The sequence below is a fragment of the Homalodisca vitripennis genome, chromosome 5 (assembly GCF_021130785.1).
Source record: "Homalodisca vitripennis isolate AUS2020 chromosome 5, UT_GWSS_2.1, whole genome shotgun sequence".
NCBI lineage: Eukaryota > Metazoa > Arthropoda > Insecta > Hemiptera > Cicadellidae > Homalodisca > Homalodisca vitripennis.
In genome coordinates this window covers 24,820,830-24,828,674 of record NC_060211.1, presented here as the reverse complement: position 1 = coordinate 24,828,674, position 7,845 = coordinate 24,820,830, and positions in this window count along the sequence as shown.

The following is a 7,845-nucleotide window of genomic DNA, read 5'->3' as shown; positions in this document are numbered from 1 at the left end:
CGAGGAGAGGTCATTTTTCAAACGGACTATATTCCAGTAATATTTTGTTTGAACTGAATATTTTCCCTCGAATCACTTATTTGTAAGGTTTTATAACCTGTGATTGATAAATAAATAGTTGTGGAACTGTTGGTAAGAGGTAAATAATTAATTATTGTCACCAAATGCTTTAAATTTAATACATTTTTGTTTTTTGCCAGGATCTTTGACATAGATATGCCGGCCATGTTACGCAACCCCCGATGATACCCACACGCTTATAAGAAGCAAATCGCATGAGAGCATTGTGGTAATGAGCATTCTGAACTCCCTCCCAACTGGGACAAGTTTGGTTAATCAAAGTAACAACAGTTACCACAGGTTGTTGCTGGATGGAATCTTTGAAAGCTTGTGGAGTTCCAATCTGAGATGTTCCGATCCATTTGTTCAGCGAAGGCTGGTCCGACAAAATTGGATAAGGTAAAATTTTAGCGCGCGAATCAATAAAAGCTGAAACAGTTTCTTCTCTTCCTTTGTACCCAACAATACTAGATTAAGTCTCCTGTACAAAATGGAGGATTTTGTTGCTTTAGCCTCAGTCATAAATGGAACACCTCAGTAATACACAAATGTTCCGTAAAAAACACGTTTTTTTTGGCTTCTTGTAAACATTTACTTTAAATTCTCGTGTATCTTGAACAAGTGTGTGTTAATTGAAAACTGTAGATGTTAAGTGACATTGGAGTATTTTTTGTGAGTTTTAATGGTTTTATGGTGAGTTTTGTGGTGGTGGTACAAGAATGGTTTTAATGGATCCTAGTAATGTTAAAAATAGCAACAATTGTGCAGATCATTTTCTGCAAGCCCATTCATGACTTTCCATAGTTTATATTTTACTTTACAACTGTCTGCTACAACAATGGTTTAAAAATATTTTAACCATTTGACTGGTTGTGTTTTTTTTTCTCAAGTAAGCGTGCATAAAAGTTAGTTTTATTTTGTCAAATTTATTTTTTAGATGATGTTTGGTTTACTTCAGTAGATGTTGTTATATAAAAAACACTCAATTAACACTTTTAAAGTTTTTTTCTATTTTAATAACAGAAACAAATCTAATTATGCACAAAAGTAATTTGGTGCGGGATTACTAGTCAAAGGGTTAAGGGTCTTAAGACATTAGTGAATAAAAGAAATTCATAGGAGACCAAATCAGGTTAGTAGAGTGGATGGTCTTAAAGACAGGGATTCATATTTGGCTGAAAACTTCTTGACTGACTAAGCATCTCGTGAGATGGTGGAAAATGTAATGCGCTGGTTTTTTCCGCGACAATCATCCTATATTCCGTCCGTCCACACTACACGTAAGATAGTCATGGACACTAATGAAATAAAATAAAGATCCCGCTGTGATACCACAATTAGATGTGGGAGGACAATCCCTTTAATAATTGAGAAATAAACCATTAATAAATGGCTATGAAATTTTCGATATTAGGTCATGTTTTGTTCGTTTTTTTATTAACTGGTGTAATTGAACCGAGCAAAATTTCCAACTCCATTAATTAGTAAAAGTTTCGTTTCGAAATCATAAGTAATAAACTGTGATTCATTGCAAGTAATAATGTTTTTCTAAGAAGGTAAAACCACTAATACGTTTCTCTAGAAGATTATTTCAGAATCAAAATCGCTATCCCTTTGTTAATTCCTTCTGTTTTCAAGAGTGAGTTCTTAACTTTGGCAATACTTTTGAATGAGACCCACGTTTGATTCCTGTTAACCCTCAAACAATTGCACTCTAGGAGTATTAAACGAGGCCATCTTGTCAGACCATAAAGAATGACCAATTTTCTCAATGTATAGCCATCACAATTTGCTGATGATGGTCTGACAGTAACTTATGTGTGTTTGCACTCCGCTGTTGTTGTTTTGCAGTCCCGTTAAAGGAGAAGTTAGTTTTGAAAAGAATATGTAACGTGTGGATCAAAACTTCGATCCACACACTAAGAGCCAGAATCAAAACGACAGAAAGCCTTGTCAAAAATGTCTGTTCACAGTGATATTTAAGTAAATGAAATGTGTTTTAGTATTATTGATAGTATATTTTTAATAAAAATACGATTTTATTTGAAAGAATCTGTCATTTATTAAAAAACAAATACGCCATACCATTAGTAATGAAAAGAAAATATCCTCTTTACATCACTTAACCCATTGCGGATCACCCTGACGAGCTGGGCTCGTCACGCAGTTACGCTGCCGGGCCTAACGGCCAGGTGACGAGCTCAGGTCGCAAAAGCGGTTCTGCTTTTAACTTTCCCTCCAAATAGTTCTGTTTTAATTGTCTGATAGATCGGCGCGATTCGTCAACACTTGTCTACTAAGAGTGTATAACAACAGGTCTATAGCTTTAGAGAGTTTTTCAAAAGTTTTATAAATATCCTACAGATCGCAGTTTGATGTCGAAGTTGATAAATCATTCATAATGAGTTTACACTCTGCTTATTTTAGGCGCATCCTGATTGAGGGTGTTATTCCTCAGTTGTTTATTATAATATCTTTTGATGTTAGTTTCGACCACAACTAAACGACGCAGACGTACAAGTTGGTGTGTTAAAGAGGTCTAAGACAATGGCCCTGATGTTGCAATCGATTCGCTCGAGGCCGCTTTATTTAGACTAATGAATTCAGACATCATCCGCTGCCCAACGCCGTAACCTTCGGCTCGCGTGTTGTTGTTCCTACATCACGGATACCCATCAGAGCCCATGTTCCATCGATGAACGATTACCTTCCGCAGCTGATTATTTCTAGTATACAATAGCGCGCGATACGATGTGGCGCTCCATTGCTGTTCCGAGAGGCGGGCCTTGCTGGCCGTGAATTTAATTTCGTGCCCAGCTTCGCCAAAACAAATACGATCCGCAATGGTTTAAACATACATAAACGAGTTGTGTGTTTGTGGATCAACAATTGTCAATTTTTACTCGTTATAACATTGCAGGATGTTCCCTAGATTTGAAAAGAAATATGATGATTCACTCAACGCCTGTTCATTTCTGAAACATGCACTCAACAATATTATCCGACATTAGAGGCAAAACATTAACTGCTTATAATTGACACTGCGATTTGGGTAACTGGCAGAAGGAGTGCCGGGAGACCAGGCCGTAACTTCGGGTAGTGAGCAGAGACTGAGTCACAACGATTGTGTGCCGAAAGTTATTCGGCAGCCCTCATTGTATTTGTTCTATGGCTGCACCAATACTGTTTCAGGGTTTCTTTCTAGCCAAACTCGTACAATACACCAATACTCCATCAGAACTAAAAAGAGTTAAAATTTTCTAGTTAGTGCCTAATTAGTTTCTAGTGTGGTTATACTTTTAACATTACTGCCATAAGTAAAGTTGTTTAAATTTTCATCAGCTTACTTGGGAAGAAGTACGATCAAAAATGGTGAATGAGAAGAAACTATACGGTGACATTGCTGATAAAATTGGAGAAGTATGTACCGGCAAGAGTGGAAAGGTAGAACTTGTTGAAAAACTGATGGACAGATCAAAATCTCCTGTGGGAAAGTCTAATACACGCCAAAGAAGGACAAGAGAGCCAATGAAACTTTTCGTTCCGTTACATCGACCATCTACGATTCTGACCGAGTACGTTTCGTTTTGACATGAGATTTTAGAGCAAGAGGATTGGATTACTTACACAGGAGTGATCTATGAAGCCGTACTATTTAGGTAATGTAATGATTTTTTTTTACAGTGTCTACAATTTAGATGAACAAAACACCTTGTAAATTGAAAGATTTCCCCATTTGTTCTTATCGGAGTGTTTTACCTTAAACAAAGTTTTAGAACAAGTGGAGATACCCTTTTCTGCATTAGTAGACGGGAAGTGCTATTAAACCTTAAATACTTATTAGGTGAAAATTCAAAATATCCCATATTTACAGGAAGTATTTGTGGGCTGTAATTATTGAAAGGCTGTAGCGTTCGTGTAATTAGTCTTTCTTTTTTTAGATAATAAATATATCTACTATTAATTAAAATTATATTATTAATACATTTTTTTATCAAGGAAAAGCGTTGTAAGATTTAATTAAGAAAGCAATTCTTGTATTTTAAAGTAATTCAACAAAAAACAATGGTAAATAAGTGGTGTAGACGTAAAGATGACTGTAATGGTTTTTACGGGTGACCGAGAAAGGAGAGAATGCGGTGTGGACAGCATAGCTGAAGGAGGCAGTTAATGACAATCTAGTTGGGGGAAAATGTTTGACCCCAAACACAAGCAATGTACCATGTGTTGGGGTAAGTCCCATTGGAGTTGAAAAAAAAAGCGCAATTTTTATATATTTTCTCATTTCTCGAGGCTAAACTGGCCAGTGATCAACAGAAGATCCGTGCACTAAACCTGAGGTTACAAGGTACTACGTTGCCTTCGTCTGCAGAATAATTTAACTGAAGAGAGGATGAAACTCTGCAAAGAGTTCTGGGATGCAGTAATTAAGGTAATGGACTAGTATGATTCTCTTCTACCTTATTTTGTATTTTAAAACATTTTTTATCCTGTCAGGAAAACACTATAGAGACTTTCATCTGCAAAATACTATATAAATGAGTGATACATGTTAATTGGTGATTGTTATTCGAGGTAAGATAGCATAAAATAAACACATAGATGTCTAAAATGTCTATCAACATTTAGTGGACATAACCGATTTTATTATTTTTGTCAAAGTAAATTATATTAAAACCTTTTTCTTAGCGTTGTGTTAATTTTGACACTGAGATAACCTGTATAGAGGTGACAGCAGCATTGCTCCAATCCACTGTGAGTTTTTGTAAGAAATTGTTTTTTAATGAGTTAGTAGACGATGCCAAAGCTAATCCTAACTAAGTAAATTAAGTAATTCAATAACTAAAAAGACATTGGCTAGATATGAGCGCTTTCTTTTCGTTTAGGTATTTTTTATTAGCTCAGCCAAAATAACACACATTTTGTAATATACAGGGTAAAAAAAATAAAGCCTCACCCCTTCCGATGTTTGAAATATTTTCCTAATTAACAAACCAAGAAGAAAAAATTTTTCACCCGCAGTAGAGGAATGTTGGATAGTTCTGTTATAAAAACTCGTCTAACCCCACTTTCACCCCTGAATAGAGGGCATAAATGGGTAGTCCGTTCTTAACAAGCTATATCTCAATTGATTCAGTGGGTCTCAAAAATGTAGTTTTGAAACAATCTTGTTTCATTGTTCAGTGAGTCTTTTTTTTTATTGGTTCTAATTTAGTATTCATCTGACGAACTATCATGGAAGTTTTCAGTTCTGTTTATGATAAAAACAGTAAATTTATATTACACGAAAAAAATAATAATATTAGCGTTACCAAGACAAGAGCCCATACCCTAAGTTTTACAAAACATGTACCACACATATTACCATATCACAATCTAATTATTTAGCTGAATGTTAAGAAAATCAGCATAAAACTGTTGTTTATTTTCACTAAAAATGAAAGTGGATCACAAAATCATTTGTAAATTGAACAATACTAAACAACACCATCGCGACACCAATTATAAACACTCTGTAAACAAACAATATGTAAATGTACAACATGTCGAACCAAGTCAACGATACTGATGACATCCATTATTGGTGCGGCAATCATACGACATCATCAGGTTAGTTTTTAACGTTCGTATTGATTAAAGCAATTTAGATTATCCGGTTAAATAGGCTTTTTGAATGATGTGTAAAAAATTAACTCGCCAACAATGAATTTATATACTATAATTATAAAACCGCAAAATCTATAATCCCGTGAACATCGCTTTTTTGACGTTTGCCATTACAAGCCAAATATCCATGAACTTGTGGGAAAATCAAAGTCGTTCGCCAGTAATTAAGGGTTAAGTTACCGAAATTAAAATATTAGCCACAGAACTGTTAACATTGAGCTTTCGTTATTTTATTCTTCATGAATAATTCTATAACGTTACAAAGTCATGATATAATTGTACTCACTTGTGTACAAATTTATATATATAAATCTGGTATTTTTCTTGTTAGCATCATGGTTATCCATAATACCCATGTAATGAAATATTGGCTAGATTACCTATTGTGCAATATAATATAGAGTTACTGCCCTATCAACCTCATTTTTAAAAAATTAATTTTTTTTTATTTCAGGAGAAAAAGTAAAAAAAAACCCAAAATTTTGGGAATTAAAACGTAAGACAGGGTATCCTTGGGAAATCTTGGGGGGGCTGAAACCAGAATTGTCAACTGCATGTGACGAAGAAAGAAATTAAAAAGAGAAACGCCATCGCCCCGGGGTTAAAAAAAGGTTTTAAAAAAACGTAATCATCAGTGGGGCGTGATTAGGTTTTTTTTAATTGGAAATTTGGCTCGGTTTATAATTTTTTTAAAAATAAGTGATAAAAAAAATTTTTTAAAAAAAAAAAATCTTTTTTTTTCATTTTTTTTAAGAAAGTTCCTCCAGTTTTCCCCCATCTTGGGTTTTTTTTTAAAAGGGGAGAAAAATTTTCTTCAAGGGGTACCTGGTAGTTTTATAGGGTTTGGTTTTGTACCAAAATATACAAAAAAAAAAAAAAATTTTGTATTTTTTTTTTTATTTTTACTTGTTTTGTTTTAAAATAATTTGTACCGTATTTTTAAATTTTAATGTTATATTTTTTAAAAAGTTTTATTGAGGGAAATAGTTTTTTTTTCCATGCTTTTATTTTAAAAAAAAACTTTAAATTTTGTATTTTTGGTTTATTGGGCAAAAAAAAAATTTTGGCTCAAGGCCAGGGAAAAAAATTTTGAAAATTTTTTAAAAAATAGATAACCCGAAATTTTTTTTTGTTTTAAAATTTTTTTAAAATTTTCCCAAAGGAAATGGCGTCCCCCAAAAATTTTTTTGGGTTTTTTTAAAAAAATTGCGTGTGACTTTTTTTGAAAAAATTTTAAAAAATTTTGGGGAAAATTTTTTTCTTATTGTTAAAACTTTAGGGGTTTTTTGGGGGGCTAAAAAAACGGGGGAAAAAGAAAAAAAAGTTATGTAGAGCACCCAAAAAAAAAAAAAAACGACTGAAAATTTAAAAATTTTTTTGAAATTATTAGGGGGTTTAAAAAAATTTGATTTAAAACATTCCCCCTTTAGTCAAAAAAATTTATTAAAAAATTTTTTTGTATGTATTTTAAAATATTTTTGTGTTTTTTTCCCAAAATTGGAGTTTGGGGTGCGTCACCACACAATTGCACCCCAAAAAATTGTATCAATTTCCCCAGTTCTTTATTATTCTTTACATATATTTTATAATCACATTAGTAGAACAAAAAACCATGTATAACCCCCAATTGTTTCTATTTTAGTTAATGTAATTAGTAACTGCAAAGTTTTTTTGAGTCTGTTGTTAATTTTTATTTTTCGGTTTTAAATTTTAATCCATTTAATTTTTTTTAAAGAAAGAAAGACCCCCCAAAAAATTTTTTTTTTTTTAAAAGACATTTTTTTAGTCTTTTTTGTTTTTAAAAAATGTTTTGATGGAAATATTTGTTTTTTAAAAGGGGGAATTTTAAAAACAATTTGGGGTTTTTTACATTTTTAAGTATAAAAAGGGGGAAAATTTAGATGGACTTCCAGCACCCCCCAAAGATGGGAAAAAGATGTTGTTTGTTCAAAACCCAAAATTTTTTGTACAAAATTCAAAAAAAACCCTATTAAGTCGCTTCTTGATTTGGGAAATTTTAAAATTTGCAGTGCCTGTGACTCAGATTTTTGGGGTATTTTGATTATTTTTATTTCCCCCTAAAACCTTTGTGTCTTGGATGAAGGTTATTCAGGTGGG